At 44.0% G+C, this 19,416-nt stretch overlaps 3 pseudogenes; all 3 read left to right on the forward strand.

Annotated features, from left to right (window-relative positions):
* LOC146174549 (uncharacterized) overlaps positions 1-19,416 on the forward strand; it is a 342,251-nt pseudogene that overhangs the window by 236,326 nt on the left and 86,509 nt on the right.
* On the forward strand, positions 1,984-3,096 carry LOC146174555 (uncharacterized; annotated as a pseudogene).
* LOC146174556 (uncharacterized) lies at positions 13,969-15,081 on the forward strand (annotated as a pseudogene).

Here is a 19,416-nt window from a genome sequence, read left to right on the forward strand (position 1 = left end):
ACACAAGGTTAACCCTCGCCGCCGGGAAGTAAGGAAAAAACCAAGAAGAGAGTAGAGGACAGGAGAGTTGTAGGATAGATGACAGGAAAGTGAAAGATGGAGAGGAGGACAGGAAAAGGCGACTGCCGATTTCCCCCGGGTGGGTCAGCCCGGAGGTGCCGTCTATGGGAAGCGTGGGCCAAAGTGGTGTGTTGCCTCCGCCGAGGGGCCTTAAAGGTCCAAACACTCGGCATCGGCTCAACCACCAGGATCCCCTTTTCCCCAGACACGACGATGCCACGCACGGCTAAGCGTGGGTGCTCGGGGTCCGTGGTGTCGCACAAAACACACAAACACCTGCTTTAACAGGTGCCCCCTGCGGGGAATGCGCAATCTGCCTCCCGCAAAACTGTAGGCGAAAGTAACCTTTCTCTGAGCATGAAGAGCTTTTCCCTCGAAAGGCGCCACTGCGATGTAGCTTTTCGAACTATAAGCTCTCTTCGTAAAGTTTTAAAAGCGAACATCGTTCTCGACTGCTACGGACCGCAGTAGTTCGGACGGATCACATTTTTTATAAGCCATCGGACTTTTGCCTGTTTACATATTACGGGCTAGCTTTCTAGCTTTAACCGCAACTACCAGCACCTCATGGGATCGCAGTATGGTAGAATAAACCGTGATCAACGGAATGCGGTGAAAAATTCGAGGCAGTAACACATAAAGCCAAACACACCTGAGCAGAATAATACAGCGGCGGTCATCACTGCCCATCTGCACTGGTAGCCGTTGTGCCAGCTTGCGTCACGGTTCGTCTTTGTGATTTAAATTAGTTCTCACAAACCTGCTGGACTTCAGACCAACCTTACCACACCATACACAACTAGATTACCACAAAAGGAGCGAGAGACACTTTTTACTTACCCAATAATCACCAGACTCGACCTTGTAGAGAAGACCGCTTAGTCTGTTCAAATTTACACAGACGCTTCGGAAGTAACGCCCTCAAATCACTCATACTGACAATGACGTTTAAATCATGTCAAAAACGCAAAATACTAGCCGTAGATCTACCACGTTCACGAAATACCGTCGCCACCAACCGCGGTCACTCTAGTAGGCGTTGCGTTCTGTGGTTGCGTTGCTCTGCTCAGCGCCTCCTTGCTCTTGTCTAGACTTCGGAACGGCTACTTTTGGCTCTTAACGGCTCGCGCCGAGAAACGTCAATGCGCTCGTAGGCACTGAAAACCTGCATTTTTTAAATTGTACAGCAAAAAGTACGCTACGTAATCCAGATAACATATCATTTTATACACTTCTTACTTAGAGCGTTGTAGCCGATCGTCAGGAGACACGTCATTGGTCATTGATGTCGTCTGCTACACACTAGCAGACAGCAGATAGAAAAGTCTCGCACCCTACTATGCTGTGGCAAAATGATAATTTCTCTCTTCCATGATGCTTCCAATGCCTCATAGCAGCAGCTAGCTCACTGTGGCTAGCACTTGAAAAAAAAACCAAATTTTTTGGTGTACGAAATTGGTGTAAAGATTGATACCATAAATGCGAACCGGCTGCCACCTATAAGCAGCAATGCACTGGCCAATCTAAACCTTGCGTTTCGTTTGTTAGAGGTTTCCTGCACAATATAGTAGGCTATCCAATGGGACCAGCAGGGCTACTGGTTTATATATTTATGTATGTATGTATATATATATATATATATATATATATATATATATATATATATATATATATAATGTCTATGTATGTGCAGGTGTGTGTGTTTACATTTTTACATATGTGTCACTTATACAATGTTCTGCAACTTTATCGGAACCGTCTTGGAAAATTTTCCTGCCTCGACTGGTGGGAAAATTTTCCATTTTTGCAGCTTCGCCTTCACTGTCGCTCATAAAACCATTATCTTATAGCATAATTTAGGTTGAGCACCATGCAGTAACATATATTGTCATTCTTAATTACTTCATCTGTACGATTTTCAGAATGGTCTTGCACAGGGTTTGGCGCTGCCAACACAGCAAAAGGAACAAATTATCCGGACGGCGCAACAATGACTGCATGGCGAGGCTGGACATCAAGATTAAAAAAGTGACAAAACCCACTAAGAGATATGATGGATACCTGCGGAGAGACGTGCCCTTGGTTGCAGTCATTAAAATTGATTGCAGACACACACACAGTACGCAGTCAGCAGATGCTCTGCGCCTTCTTCGTGGCACCCGCACTACGCGAGAAACATTCATCCAGTATTTTAGTGACGGGATGTGTTGGTGAAGCACGCAGGCTTCGTGAAAGCAAGCTGTGTATGGAATAAAATGGACCGGTGTTGCTGGCCAATGGTGCATTGCATTAACCCTCTTGCAAGAACAGTACAACACTGCCACAGTGTCTGGAGGTCTGCATTCTTTGGCGGTGGAACCATCGACCCCCTATTGAAACTGGAGGAGAAAGCAGCCCTCTATGCAGCTGAAGGTATGAGAAAACTTGTCACAACACCATGGCTCAGTTTGAGATGCATGTGCATCCAAATAGTGTCTGTTCACTTTGTGAGAAGTGTCTGCATAACTGTAACTTGCCAATGTAGCCAATGCTTGGGGCAGATTTGGTGATAAATATAGAAGCTTGCATTTTGACAATAACTCAGCATGGTCAGTGCAGGTGTCCTTCAGTGTATGAAGCCAAGTTCAGAGATTCTTAGGGAATAGAATGCACCCTTAGTCTTCTCTCAGAAAGTAACAGTGTCCTCTCACCAGTTTCCAGGCACAGCTGTGACAGTGTGCCGGAGTGACACTGGTACCTGCTGGGCTGCTCTCGTAGTAACCCCCATCATGAAGAGGGCCCAGGCATTAGACTGCAAGAGACATTGTCTTCACAGACTCAACAGCTTCTTGTGACTCTACAAAGTGCAGTGTCACAGTGGTGCTGGTGGCAACAATGGCTGGTGCTGTTCCATTAGCAGTGCTCATTCATAACGAGCAGAGCACAGGATACCTGACTGCATTCAAGCTTCTGAGCGACACTCATCCTTTCTGCTTTGGAGGTCAGGGTGTAAGGAAAGAACTTGAAACTACAGCATTTCTGTGCATGCGTAATTGAATTTTGAAAAAGAAAAGTAACGTTCATGCATGCATTCTACCTCATTATTTACTCAACATAAAATATCATTGGCCAACAAGAATTGCAAGAGTTTCGAGGCATTTTTTGAGATTCAATTTTAGGCTACGACCTCATCCCTGAAAGCATTCCATAAACGAAATGTAATAGTGATGTTTCCCCACTGTTAAACAAAAAGTAGCACAGCAAGATGCACTTTGCAAAAATGCAATTGCCAGTACTGCATATCGTCAAGCTTGAGTGAACAAAAGAATGGAACAAACTGTTCAAGTTTAGTAACATGTTGTGTCATGAAATGGAACAATGTTAGTTCCCCATAAAACTGCCATGAACAAATAAACATACTAGTCATACTAAAAATAAACATAATAGTCAGCACCTTGTGAATCCTTTCCTTGTTCATCGTCTTTTTGTGCTGTTCCTATAAATGAATCCTTACCAATTAACCCAATTAGCCATCCTAGTTTAACATACTATGTGACACTTGTCTAAAGCAGGCGTAAAATCTTGCGACGAACTATAAAGAAGACAGAAGCAGCTTTTTCAGCCCATAATATAAAAAGCAGAAGTGCTAAATAGTTCACTTCACTAGGCACACTGACTGTAAGATATCTTTTTTTAAATGATAATCCAACCCTACAATTGAAGTTACAGATGAGTAGAAAAAAGAAATAAGCTTTCACAAAAGAAAACTGAACACAAGAATTCTGAGAAAAATGTGCACACAAGAGCTGTTAACAGAAAGATGATCAACCTGACGATCAACTTGGTGTTGTTGTCTAGTTGCATACGCAATTAACAAGGAACATAAATTGGAAAGTTCTATTCCGCAGTGCCCTGTTACTACTGTGTGAAGTCTAGTTAGGAAGTACGATTTAAAATTAGGCCAGCTAAAAAAAGATATAAAGTAATACATATCGGAAGTTATTTGATATGAATTCAGCAGACCTTTCTAGATCCAAGGCATATGGTAACTAGCGCTAAAGACAAGGACAGAAGAGAGACGGACATCATGAACACTAGACATCAACTTGGTTTTAATCCAGACAGATGTATTCAATATATAGGGAAACCATATACAAAAGTCACACCCTAAAGCGCATGTGCAACGGCACCTTCCGGTTAGAAAATTGTAATTCTTTGGATGATAAAGATAAGAATGACTTGCTTACGCACGACTGCCCTTCCTTGTAAATGACAAAGGCTTCCAGTATTTCACGCTCCTTCCGGTCTGAACGTGAAAAAATGACCCATGCCTGATTGTATATCGGAACACAATTACCCTCACAATATTTACAGTGTGCTGCCAAGTGTCCCAAGCCTGACACATGGAACGACAGAATGATACATATTAGAATGATACATCTGATACATATGTCACGGCCGCTCGATGGAAGCGCACTGGGTGCGGCCTGCTGCATCGCGCCGCCGTCAATGGGCAAGCGCGTCCTTGGGGAGTTTACAGTTGCGCTCGCTATTTCTGCTGAGGGCGCCACTGTTCGGGGACACGTCGCCGCCGGGATCGCCGGCTCTGAGCGCGCGGTTTGCTTCCTTTCTGGGCGCGTTCGCCTCGCGTCTGCGTGGTAAACGCAAACTTTTTTTTGTGTGCGCGTGTGCAACCACGTTAACGTTGAGACGGGATGCGCTTGTTTTTTAAGGCGAAGGTTATTCTAGGCTCATGAAGCGAAAATCTGTGCGCAAAAGCTGTGCCTTTAATATATATTATATTATAAGTGTAGAAGAAAGACAAGTAGAGATGGAGGACGGAGAAGTGTAGGCCCGTTCTGGATGCCCTCATTCAGCGGCTGCAGTAGTTCTGTTCTGTACTGTACATCTGCGTAACAACAGTTACAATATAGCCCGAGAGCAACCGAAATGACCGATGCAATGTCTTCGCTGCAACGGAACACCACATGCAGCATTACTGCAAGCAAATTTGGTAACAAAATGAAGCAAACACAGTGAGTTAGCCAGTATGTCAAATCAAGAGCGCAGCTGCTTTACCAAAGAATGTCTGAATGGCAACTTCACTCTCATTGACACAGGTAACTGGTTGTCTTTTGTGTGCCTCGGCAGCAGCAAGGTGTAGCATATAAATTGTACCTGAGGTAACGGACCTATATGTTTTTGGAAATAGCACTGTGCCTTCAGCCAAGAGTATTGGAAGATGCAACGAGGACTTGCGTATTAACAGTATTTTGGCAAAGGATGTCCCAATCCTTGTTGCACCAGACAGAGCCCAGTCTGCGGATACACTTGTTGAATTCCTTACATCATGCATGCAAGAGTGGCAGGTTGTATCTGGTTTTGGCATGAAAATGACTATCCTTTTGCCCACGTAGGCAGCAAGTAGTGCCTGCTTACGGGACAGTGACAGTGTTTTATGAAACAGTCATCGTACGTTTTTGTTTGTGTGTGTGTGCTGTTTTTTCTCTGCTTAACAAGGATGTTAAGAAATGTCAGGATAACCAAGTGTTAGCTACAGAGTGCTAGCTATCTATATTTACTTTCCTATGAGTGACTTCCTGTCCTTCTCCAATGTTAGAGGGCACAGATTTTGTGCGGTGACGCATCAAAATAACTATCACCATCATTGATAATTTGTGGTGTGTGCGAACTACAGAGCAACTGCTTGAACACGAATGCGTCTGTGCGCATGTTGTGCAAACTGAATGCAGAACATGATGTGTTCATGTAATACATCAAAAAAGGTTGGCTGTTGTGATGAAGTCTAGGAGCGAACGATGATGCGGTTCCTGCGTCCAAGCGGCATATGACGACTGATTATGGGGGGAGAGGTCAGCTGCCACCAGGTCCCGGATCCGCGTCTGCTTCAGCACTCGGCATTCGCACAGCAGGTGGTGGACGTGGTGGTGATAGTGTTCAAGTTTGTTCTGTAACTGCAACCATAATAAACCTTTTCTTTAATTACCTCATCATGTCATTGTGGCAGTGGCTTAACTCCACCCCAAGTGAGTGAAAGAGAGAACACTTGTGTAGTTCTTTGCAGCCACGCAAGTTTCTTAACGGCTGGTGGTGGCCAAGGAAAAGTGCTATGTCACATGCGCAGAGTATTATTTAGCAATCAATTCCCTCCAATCACTTCATTTAAAATTTACTCGAGAAGAAACATTTATGCTTCATGCTCTTCTACATTGTGAAAAACGTAGGCTCAGCGAGAGATACTGCTGCCACTGGTATGCTGCCATCTTTTTTACGAGGGCGGCCCCTATACTGTGTATGCGCAACTCACAACATGCCATTGCCCTGCTGTGCTTCTCACAGTCTCTTAATAAAACATCATCGGAGCACATTTTTCGTAAGCAATACCATTACTGACTCACTGAGAGGCAAAACCATGCTCCACAAAATTTGATTAAAGAACACCACAGCAGCCCGTTTGGAGCAGGGAAAGAAGTTTGGAGCAGAATAGAGCAAATGTAACAGCACTTTCACCCCTAGTGACAACACAACAAAAGACACCAATATCCCCATCATCACAGGGTGCTCTGATGCTGCACAGCAACTGTGAACAAAATGTGCAAGCATTTCTGAATTCTTTTCAAATGTGCTACAAAGATATTCAAAAAATCGTTTTTGCCATACAGCATCAGGCTAGGCTATTAAGTGAGAAAAAGTCATTAGGATAAACGTAACACTTGTAGCATTAACAGTCGGATATCAGTAATGTGCAATCTTGTTGTTGTTGTTGTGTTGTGTTTTATGGCGCATAAGCAACTCAGGCTATCATGCGCCAAGCACAAGGTATATTATGGTTTTTTTTAAAAGGAATGAAGTGTTAAGATATCATAGTTTGTTCAGGAAGGATGTTTCTTCTAAGAAACTAAAAACACATGAAATGTCTACAATTTCATTCTCTCCTAGGAGAAGTGATGGATGGAATGGTATCTGTTTGGTGTAAAATAGAGTGAAATGCTTTTTCCGTAGCTTTTCGAGTTTTTTACATGAAATTAAAATGTGGTTTATCGTCAGTCCATGTCCACAGTCTTCACATATGGGTTCATCTTCTTTTTTGAGAATGTAACTATGAGTAAGATGCGTGTGTCCTATTCGAAGGCGACATAATATTACCTCCATGAAGCGTTTCTGGTGACTGCATGACTTCCATTCTTCGACAACTGGTTTCACGACGTGTAGTTTGTTGTTTATTTCATTTTTCCATGAGGCTTGCCATTTTTCCCTGAGCTTTTTTTGTATGAATTTCAAAACATCTTTGCGTGGTACATTTACTTTTTCTATTTTTGCTTTTCGGGCAGCTGCTGCACATTCGTCAGCTGTCTCGTTACCTACGATTCCGACATGGCTAGGTACCCAGCAGAATTTAATTTTGTAACCTCGTGTTTCGGCTGATGTTATGCAATGTATTATTTTTCCCACTACAGGTTCTGTTGCATTTTTAGAGTGTAATGCTGTGATTAAGCTGAGGGAGTCAGTGTAGATTATACTCTTTTCAATATTGCATTTTATTATTTTTTCCACAGCTATGGATATGGCATAACTTTCTGCAGTGAACACTGATGCACAATTGGGCAACCTAACTGTTTTCTGGCGATTGTTTTCTACGACACCACTACCAATATATGAGGTAGTTTTAGAACCGTCGGTATAAAATGTATTGTGGTCTTTGTATTTTTCCTCTAATGTCAGGAATTCTTGTAATATGTGTTCGTGTGGAGTTTGTTGTTTGTCAAACTGTGTTAAAGGAAGGTCGCATACACAGGGAAATTTATACCAAGGGGGTAATGGATCAGGGCATTGTGCAATGTCGGGGAGTGTATCGAGTATTTTTATTTCTTCGCACATCTGTTCGAAGCGGAGGAGGAGGGGTCTGACTGCTTGCGGTTTGTTGTTGAACAGGGTTCTGGACGGGCACTTTGTTACTATGGGGTAGCAGAGGTGTGTTGGTAGCGAACGGATCTTAAGAATGTATGAACAAGTTAGCATGGTTCTTCTGTCCTCAAGAGATGGTTCGTTGGTTTCTACATACAGACTTCGCACAGGCGACGTCCTGTATGCCCCGGTCGAAAGACGCAGACCTAGGTTGTGGACTGGGTCTAGTCGTTTTAGGTATGAGGGTCTTGCGGAACCGTAGACTATGCAACCGTAGTCCAAGCTCGAACGTACAACTGAACGATAAATCTGCAGAAGGCATGTCCTGTCGGCTCCCCAGCGTTTACGTGACAGCACTTTGAGTATATTTAAAGATTTGGGAGGCTTTCTTTTTAAGGGTGTTTATGTGGGGGAGGAAAGTAAGCTTTCTGTCGAAAGTAATGCCTAGAAAATTATGTTCGTGTTTTACTGGGAGAGCAATGTCATTGAGGTAAACTGTAGGGTCCACTTGCAAACCTCGTCTAAGTGAGAATAAAACGGCTATTGATTTCTGTGCAGAGAACCTGAAACCATTTCTATCTGCCCATGTCGCTAGTTTATTCACTGTTAATTGAATTTGTCTCTCACACGTTGATACATTAGAGGATGTACATGCTATTTGTAGGTCATCGACATAGACTGAATGCATGATGGTCGTTGGGATTATTTTTACTATGGAGTTCATTTTTACTATAAACAGCGTGGTACTCAAGATGCACCCCTGAGGGACACCATTCTCCTGAGTGAAACGTTTTGACAGAGTAGCACCGAGACGAACTTGGAAAGAACGGTCGGACAAAAACTCTTTCAAGCATTTTAACATTCTGCCGCGGATGCCAAGGTCTCCCAGGTCACGTAGGATTCCATACCTCCACGTCGTGTCATAAGCTTTTTCTAAATCAAAAAATACGGCAAGGCAGTGTTGTCTGCGTATAAATGCTTCTCGTACCGTATTTTCCAAGCGCACAAGATGATCAGTTGTCGAACATCCTTTTCTAAATCCACATTGGCGTGTGTCGAGAAGTTTGCGAGATTCAAGTGTAAACATGAGCCTGATATTTAGAACACTTTCAAACGATTTAGCGATACAACTCGTTAGTGCTATGGGCCTATAACTGCTTGGGGATGTTGGTGGCTTTCCATGTTTCAGTAACGGAACAATAATGGCTTTCTTCCAGGCCTGCGGTATTTCTCCTGACATCCATACCTTGTTAAAAAATTTTAAGAGTGCTTCAACTGAGGATTCAGAAAGATGGGCTAGCATTTGATAGTGTATTTCATCTGGGCCTGGTGCTGTACGTTTGCCGGAAGAGAGAACTGTGTTTATTTCTTGTAGTGTAAGGGGACTGTTGTATGATTCGTGAACGCTGCCAGTAGTAGGTAATTTCTGTCTTTCTGCTTGGCTTTTATACTTTAAAAATGATTCTGAATAATGTGATGAGCTAGATACCATGAAAAAATGTTCACCTAAAATGTCCGCTTGCTCTTGAATGCTTGTCTGGGTATTTGGGTCTGTAAGGAGAGGAACTGTAAACGGGGAGTACTTGCCATTTAATTTATTTACTTGTGCCCACATATCCTTGGATGTTATATGACTGTTTATAGAAGAGATGTAATGCTGCCATGAAGCTTTTTCAGCAGTACGATGCACATAGCGGGCTTTAGCTCTAGCCTTTTTGAAAATTAGGAGATTTTCTTGTGTGGGGTACCTGCGAAATATACTCCACGCCTTATTTTGTTTTTTCTTTGCCTCCCTGCAGTCTTTTGTCCACCACACTTTACAGTTCTGTCTCACAACTCCAGATGATTGAGGGATGGCTTGGCGTGCGGCGGCTAAAATACAAGAGGTAAATCTTTCATTTAACTCGTCGACATTAAAATCTTCGGCAAATAGTTTTCTCAAGTCGGCTTTCTCTTTAAAAAGCTTCCAGTCTGCTAAATGCAGCTTCCAACATCTTGGTTTGGTTTGAATTATAGATGGTGATGATGTTAGACTGATTGTTGTAGGTAGGTGATCACTTCCATGCGGATTATCTAAGACATCCCATTTAAAATCGCTAAGAACCGATGATGAGCAGAAAGATAAATCAATAAAACTCAGTTTACCGGAGCTCGGGGAGCAGTAAGTGGGTTTTTTGGTGTTAAGTAAGCAGATATTATTGCACAGAATAAAGTCTTCTAAAATTTGGCCCCTCGTGTCAGTTTTTTCACTGCCCCAGAAAGAAGAGTGGGCGTTAAAATCGCCAACTACTACGCATGGATCTGGCAGTTGGCTGAAAAGGTCTTCGATATCATGGAGTGCTATTTTTAAGTGTGGCTCTATATAAATACTGCAAATTGTGATTGTTTTATACGTGATAAGTGTGGCAGCTACTGCTTCTAGCCGAGTTTTGAGCCTATGTTCACGAGATGCAATATTGTTTTTAACTATGATGGCAACACCGCCCGAGAGCCTGCATGCCTGCTCTCGATCACGGCGGAAGACTTTGTATTTTTTAAGAATATTCACATGTAGAGGACTCAGGTTTGTTTCCTGCAGACATAAGGCCACAGGTGAATATGTTGCTAAAATGTCTTTTATGTCGCTTAAGTTATTAAGCAGTCCCCTGCAATTCCAGTTTATTACAAAAGCCATCTTAAGCTATATGAGTAAAATAGAGACTACGTTGTTTTTGGCCCCGTGATTCGGGGCTTGTCCTTTTTTGCACGCTCTAAGGAGTCCCGCCGTCTTGACGGCACAGGACTACCCTGTGTTGTCGTGTCCATCGCGTCTTCAGACACGCTGGATGACCGCGGACAACACACCGGAACGCTTGAAGTAGGCCTCCCCGTGTGAGAAGAGGCCTTGGGCCCCGCAGACCTGGAAGGTCGCGAAGCCTGCTTTGGGGGTGGTGGAGCAGCGCCAGCTGCAGCCACCGTGGGCGCGGATGGCTCCACACCAGGGTCACTACCCGTGACCTGGGCGGGTGCCGAAGCACGCTGTGACGCTGCGCCCTGTTGCGTCACAACGGAGTAAGTTGGGCTTTGGACCAATGAAAGCCGCTTTCTCGCCTCTCCGAATGTAATGTTCTCAGTGACTTTTAAGGTTACAATTTCTTTTTCTTTCTTCCATGTTGGGCAGGATCTTGAGTATGCTGGGTGGTTGCCCTCACAGTTTACGCAAAGGTTTGGTTCAGTTTGGCAGTTGTCAGTGGCATGTTCATTTGAAGCACATTTTGCGCAGGTGAGTCGGCCTCGGCAGCTCTGGGAGCTGTGGCCATATCTCTGGCAGTTATAACAGCGACGTGGGTTAGGTATGTACAGTCTGAGTTGCAGCTTTGTGTATCCTACTTCAACGGAGTCTGGAAGGGTGCTCAGCGCAAATGTCAAGACGATGTGCTTAGTTTGGATCTCTTTGTTGTCTCGCCTGATCTTGATTCGGTAAACGTTGATGACATTTTGGTCCTTGAGTCCTTCGAGCAATTCTTCTTCGGTCAGAAACTTGAGGTCATTATCTGAAATGACCCCACGAACTGTATTGAGTGAGCGGTGTGGTGAGATTGTGACAGGGACATCACCGAATGATGTAACAGCTGCTAGCTTTTCGCACTGGTGGTTGTACAGCACTTCTAAGAGGAGGTCACCATTTGGTAGCTTTTTGACTTTGTAGCCTGGACCTATTGTGTCTGTGAGAGTCTTTGTCACAAGGAACGGTGAGACTTGACGGGCAGTTTTTTCTGCTTGTTCGGAGTGAATGACATGAAAGCGGGGGAAGCTGTTTACATTTTTAGTGAAAAACTTGTTCGTCACATCGGTGCGCCCTCTCTTGGCGGGAGGGCGATCAGTTGCGGAAAGGGAAGAAGCCATAAAATTTATTTTGTTGTTCGGTTATGGTACCAGCCACCCACCATGGAGTCCAACAAGGGGACGGGACAGGTGCCTAAAAAAAAGCCCTGCCCACGCCAGCTGTATACCTTAACTATAACCTAATATGGCTCAACTCAGGGTAGTCAGCCACACAAGGTTAACCCTCGCCGCCGGGAAGTAAGGAAAAAACCAAGAAGAGAGTAGAGGACAGGAGAGTTGTAGGATAGATGACAGGAAAGTGAAAGATGGAGAGGAGGACAGGAAAAGGCGACTGCCGATTTCCCCCGGGTGGGTCAGCCCGGAGGTGCCGTCTATGGGAAGCGTGGGCCAAAGTGGTGTGTTGCCTCCGCCGAGGGGCCTTAAAGGTCCAAACACTCGGCATCGGCTCAACCACCAGGATCCCCTTTTCCCCAGACACGACGATGCCACGCACGGCTAAGCGTGGGTGCTCGGGGTCCGTGGTGTCGCACAAAACACACAAACACCTGCTTTAACAGGTGCCCCCTGCGGGGAATGCGCAATCTGCCTCCCGCAAAACTGTAGGCGAAAGTAACCTTTCTCTGAGCATGAAGAGCTTTTCCCTCGAAAGGCGCCACTGCGATGTAGCTTTTCGAACTATAAGCTCTCTTCGTAAAGTTTTAAAAGCGAACATCGTTCTCGACTGCTACGGACCGCAGTAGTTCGGACGGATCACATTTTTTATAAGCCATCGGACTTTTGCCTGTTTACATATTACGGGCTAGCTTTCTAGCTTTAACCGCAACTACCAGCACCTCATGGGATCGCAGTATGGTAGAATAAACCGTGATCACCGGAATGCGGTGAAAAATTCGAGGCAGTAACACATAAAGCCAAACACACCTGAGCAGAATAATACAGCGGCGGTCATCACTGCCCATCTGCACTGGTAGCCGTTGTGCCAGCTTGCGTCACGGTTCGTCTTTGTGATTTAAATTAGTTCTCACAAACCTGCTGGACTTCAGACCAACCTTACCACACCATACACAACTAGATTACCACAAAAGGAGCGAGAGACACTTTTTACTTACCCAATAATCACCAGACTCGACCTTGTAGAGAAGACCGCTTAGTCTGTTCAAATTTACACAGACGCTTCGGAAGTAACGCCCTCAAATCACTCATACTGACAATGACGTTTAAATCATGTCAAAAACGCAAAATACTAGCCGTAGATCTACCACGTTCACGAAATACCGTCGCCACCAACCGCGGTCACTCTAGTAGGCGTTGCGTTCTGTGGTTGCGTTGCTCTGCTCAGCGCCTCCTTGCTCTTGTCTAGACTTCGGAACGGCTACTTTTGGCTCTTAACGGCTCGCGCCGAGAAACGTCAATGCGCTCGTAGGCACTGAAAACCTGCATTTTTTAAATTGTACAGCAAAAAGTACGCTACGTAATCCAGATAACATATCATTTTATACACTTCTTACTTAGAGCGTTGTAGCCGATCGTCAGGAGAGACGTCATTGGTCATTGATGTCGTCTGCTACACACTAGCAGACAGCAGATAGAAAAGTCTCGCACCCTACTATGCTGTGGCAAAATGATAATTTCTCTCTTCCATGATGCTTCCAATGCCTCATAGCAGCAGCTAGCTCACTGTGGCTAGCACTTGAAAAAAAAACCAAATTTTTTGGTGTACGAAATTGGTGTAAAGATTGATACCATAAATGCAAACCGGCTGCCACCTATAAGCAGCAATGCACTGGCCAATCTAAACCTTGCGTTTCGTTTGTTAGAGGTTTCCTGCACAATATAGTAGGCTATCCAATGGGACCAGCAGGGCTACTGGTTTATATATTTATGTATGTATATATATATATATATATATATATATATATATATATATATAATGTCTATGTATGTGCAGGTGTGTGTGTTTACATTTTTACATATGTGTCACTTATACAATGTTCTGCAACTTTATCGGAACCGTCTTGGAAAATTTTCCTGCCTCGACTGGTGGGAAAATTTTCCATTTTTGCAGCTTCGCCTTCACTGTCGCTCATAAAACCATTATCTTATAGCATAATTTAGGTTGAGCACCATGCAGTAACATATATTGTCATTCTTAATTACTTCATCTGTACGATTTTCAGAATGGTCTTGCACAGGGTTTGGCGCTGCCAACACAGCAAAAGGAACAAATTATCCGGACGGCGCAACAATGACTGCATGGCGAGGCTGGACATCAAGATTAAAAAAGTGACAAAACCCACTAAGAGATATGATGGATACCTGCGGAGAGACGTGCCCTTGGTTGCAGTCATTAAAATTGATTGCAGACACACACACAGTACGCAGTCAGCAGATGCTCTGCGCCTTCTTCGTGGCACCCGCACTACGCGAGAAACATTCATCCAGTATTTTAGTGACGGGATGTGTTGGTGAAGCACGCAGGCTTCGTGAAAGCAAGCTGTGTATGGAATAAAATGGACCGGTGTTGCTGGCCAATGGTGCATTGCATTAACCCTCTTGCAAGAACAGTACAACACTGCCACAGTGTCTGGAGGTCTGCATTCTTTGGCGGTGGAACCATCGACCCCCTATTGAAACTGGAGGAGAAAGCAGCCCTCTATGCAGCTGAAGGTATGAGAAAACTTGTCACAACACCATGGCTCAGTTTGAGATGCATGTGCATCCAAATAGTGTCTGTTCACTTTGTGAGAAGTGTCTGCATAACTGTAACTTGCCAATGTAGCCAATGCTTGGGGCAGATTTGGTGATAAATATAGAAGCTTGCATTTTGACAATAACTCAGCATGGTCAGTGCAGGTGTCCTTCAGTGTATGAAGCCAAGTTCAGAGATTCTTAGGGAATAGAATGCACCCTTAGTCTTCTCTCAGAAAGTAACAGTGTCCTCTCACCAGTTTCCAGGCACAGCTGTGACAGTGTGCCGGAGTGACACTGGTACCTGCTGGGCTGCTCTCGTAGTAACCCCCATCATGAAGAGGGCCCAGGCATTAGACTGCAAGAGACATTGTCTTCACAGACTCAACAGCTTCTTGTGACTCTACAAAGTGCAGTGTCACAGTGGTGCTGGTGGCAACAATGGCTGGTGCTGTTCCATTAGCAGTGCTCATTCATAACGAGCAGAGCACAGGATACCTGACTGCATTCAAGCTTCTGAGCGACACTCATCCTTTCTGCTTTGGAGGTCAGGGTGTAAGGAAAGAACTTGAAACTACAGCATTTCTGTGCATGCGTAATTGAATTTTGAAAAAGAAAAGTAACGTTCATGCATGCATTCTACCTCATTATTTACTCAACATAAAATATCATTGGCCAACAAGAATTGCAAGAGTTTCGAGGCATTTTTTGAGATTCAATTTTAGGCTACGACCTCATCCCTGAAAGCATTCCATAAACGAAATGTAATAGTGATGTTTCCCCACTGTTAAACAAAAAGTAGCACAGCAAGATGCACTTTGCAAAAATGCAATTGCCAGTACTGCATATCGTCAAGCTTGAGTGAACAAAAGAATGGAACAAACTGTTCAAGTTTAGTAACATGTTGTGTCATGAAATGGAACAATGTTAGTTCCCCATAAAACTGCCATGAACAAATAAACATACTAGTCATACTAAAAATAAACATAATAGTCAGCACCTTGTGAATCCTTTCCTTGTTCATCGTCTTTTTGTGCTGTTCCTATAAATGAATCCTTACCAATTAACCCAATTAGCCGTCCTAGTTTAACATACTATGTGACACTTGTCTAAAGCAGGCGTAAAATCTTGCGACGAACTATAAAGAAGACAGAAGCAGCTTTTTCAGCCCATAATATAAAAAGCAGAAGTGCTAAATAGTTCACTTCACTAGGCACACTGACTGTAAGATATCTTTTTTTAAATGATAATCCAACCCTACAATTGAAGTTACAGATGAGTAGAAAAAAGAAATAAGCTTTCACAAAAGAAAACTGAACACAAGAATTCTGAGAAAAATGTGCACACAAGAGCTGTTAACAGAAAGATGATCAACCTGACGATCAACTTGGTGTTGTTGTCTAGTTGCATACGCAATTAACAAGGAACATAAATTGGAAAGTTCTATTCCGCAGTGCCCTGTTACTACTGTGTGAAGTCTAGTTAGGAAGTACGATTTAAAATTAGGCCAGCTAAAAAAAGATATAAAGTAATACATATCGGAAGTTATTTGATATGAATTCAGCAGACCTTTCTAGATCCAAGGCATATGGTAACTAGCGCTAAAGACAAGGACAGAAGAGAGACGGACATCATGAACACTAGACATCAACTTGGTTTTAATCCAGACAGATGTATTCAATATATAGGGAAACCATATACAAAAGTCACACCCTAAAGCGCATGTGCAACGGCACCTTCCGGTTAGAAAATTGTAATTCTTTGGATGATAAAGATAAGAATGACTTGCTTACGCACGACTGCCCTTCCTTGTAAATGACAAAGGCTTCCAGTATTTCACGCTCCTTCCGGTCTGAACGTGAAAAAATGACCCATGCCTGATTGTATATCGGAACACAATTACCCTCACAATATTTACAGTGTGCTGCCAAGTGTCCCAAGCCTGACACATGGAACGACAGAATGATACATATTAGAATGATACATCTGATACATATGTCACGGCCGCTCGATGGAAGCGCACTGGGTGCGGCCTGCTGCATCGCGCCGCCGTCAATGGGCAAGCGCGTCCTTGGGGAGTTTACAGTTGCGCTCGCTATTTCTGCTGAGGGCGCCACTGTTCGGGGACACGTCGCCGCCGGGATCGCCGGCTCTGAGCGCGCGGTTTGCTTCCTTTCTGGGCGCGTTCGCCTCGCGTCTGCGTGGTAAACGCAAACTTTTTTTTGTGTGCGCGTGTGCAACCACGTTAACGTTGAGACGGGATGCGCTTGTTTTTTAAGGCGAAGGTTATTCTAGGCTCATGAAGCGAAAATCTGTGCGCAAAAGCTGTGCCTTTAATATATATTATATTATAAGTGTAGAAGAAAGACAAGTAGAGATGGAGGACGGAGAAGTGTAGGCCCGTTCTGGATGCCCTCATTCAGCGGCTGCAGTAGTTCTGTTCTGTACTGTACATCTGCGTAACAACAGTTACAATATAGCCCGAGAGCAACCGAAATGACCGATGCAATGTCTTCGCTGCAACGGAACACCACATGCAGCATTACTGCAAGCAAATTTGGTAACAAAATGAAGCAAACACAGTGAGTTAGCCAGTATGTCAAATCAAGAGCGCAGCTGCTTTACCAAAGAATGTCTGAATGGCAACTTCACTCTCATTGACACAGGTAACTGGTTGTCTTTTGTGTGCCTCGGCAGCAGCAAGGTGTAGCATATAAATTGTACCTGAGGTAACGGACCTATATGTTTTTGGAAATAGCACTGTGCCTTCAGCCAAGAGTATTGGAAGATGCAACGAGGACTTGCGTATTAACAGTATTTTGGCAAAGGATGTCCCAATCCTTGTTGCACCAGACAGAGCCCAGTCTGCGGATACACTTGTTGAATTCCTTACATCATGCATGCAAGAGTGGCAGGTTGTATCTGGTTTTGGCATGAAAATGACTATCCTTTTGCCCACGTAGGCAGCAAGTAGTGCCTGCTTACGGGACAGTGACAGTGTTTTATGAAACAGTCATCGTACGTTTTTGTTTGTGTGTGTGTGCTGTTTTTTCTCTGCTTAACAAGGATGTTAAGAAATGTCAGGATAACCAAGTGTTAGCTACAGAGTGCTAGCTATCTATATTTACTTTCCTATGAGTGACTTCCTGTCCTTCTCCAATGTTAGAGGGCACAGATTTTGTGCGGTGACGCATCAAAATAACTATCACCATCATTGATAATTTGTGGTGTGTGCGAACTACAGAGCAACTGCTTGAACACGAATGCGTCTGTGCGCATGTTGTGCAAACTGAATGCAGAACATGATGTGTTCATGTAATACATCAAAAAAGGTTGGCTGTTGTGATGAAGTCTAGGAGCGAACGATGATGCGGTTCCTGCGTCCAAGCGGCATATGACGACTGATTATGGGGGGAGAGGTCAGCTGCCACCAGGTCCCGGATCCGCGTCTGCTTCAGCACTCGGCATTCGCACAGCAGGTGGTGGACGTGGTGGTGATAGTGTTCAAGTTTGTTCTGTAACTGCAACCATAATAAACCTTTTCTTTAATTACCTCATCATGTCATTGTGGCAGTGGCTTAACTCCACCCCAAGTGAGTGAAAGAGAGAACACTTGTGTAGTTCTTTGCAGCCACGCAAGTTTCTTAACGGCTGGTGGTGGCCAAGGAAAAGTGCTATGTCACATGCGCAGATTATTATTTAGCAATCAATTCCCTCCAATCACTTCATTTAAAATTTACTCGAGAAGAAACATTTATGCTTCATGCTCTTCTACATTGTGAAAAACGTAGGCTCAGCGAGAGATACTGCTGCCACTGGTATGCTGCCATCTTTTTTACGAGGGCGGCCCCTATACTGTGTATGCGCAACTCACAACATGCCATTGCCCTGCTGTGCTTCTCACAGTCTCTTAATAAAACATCATCGGAGCACATTTTTCGTAAGCAATACCATTACTGACTCACTGAGAGGCAAAACCATGCTCCACAAAATTTGATTAAAGAACACCACAGCAGCCCGTTTGGAGCAGGGAAAGAAGTTTGGAGCAGAATAGAGCAAATGTAACAGCACTTTCACCCCTAGTGACAACACAACAAAAGACACCAATATCCCCATCATCACAGGGTGCTCTGATGCTGCACAGCAACTGTGAACAAAATGTGCAAGCATTTCTGAATTCTTTTCAAATGTGCTACAAAGATATTCAAAAAATCGTTTTTGCCATACAGCATCAGGCTAGGCTATTAAGTGAGAAAAAGTCATTAGGATAAACGTAACACTTGTAGCATTAACAGTCGGATATCAGTAATGCGCAATCTGCCTCCCGCAAAACTGTAGGCGAAAGTAACCTTTCTCTGAGCATGAAGAGCTTTTCCCTCGAAAGGCGCCACTGCGATGTAGCTTTTCGAACTATAAGCTCTCTTCGTAAAGTTTTAAAAGCGAACATCGTTCTCGACTGCTACGGACCGCAGTAGTTCAGACGGATCACATTTTTTATAAGCCATCGGACTTTTGCCTGTTTACATATTACGGGCTAGCTTTCTAGCTTTAACCGCAACTACCAGCACCTCATGGGATCGCAGTATGGTAGAATAAACCGTGATCACCGGAATGCGGTGAAAAATTCGAGGCAGTAACACATAAAGCCAAACACACCTGAGCAGAATAATACAGCGGCGGTCATCACTGCCGATCTGCACTGGTAGCCATTGTGCCAGCTTGCGTCACGGTTCGTCTTTGTGATTTAAATTAGTTCTCACAAACCTGCTGGACTTCAGACCAACCTTACCACACCATACACAACTAGATTACCACAAAAGGAGCGAGAGACACTTTTTACTTACCCAATAATCACCGGACTCGACCTTGTAGAGAAGACCGCTTAGTCTGTTCAAATTTACACAGACGCTTCGGAAGTAACGCCCTCAAATCACTCAT

This window comes from Amblyomma maculatum, chromosome 11 (genome assembly GCF_055883805.1).
Source record: "Amblyomma maculatum isolate TAMU_Amacu chromosome 11, ASM5588380v1, whole genome shotgun sequence".
Taxonomy (NCBI): Eukaryota; Metazoa; Arthropoda; class Arachnida; order Ixodida; family Ixodidae; genus Amblyomma; species Amblyomma maculatum.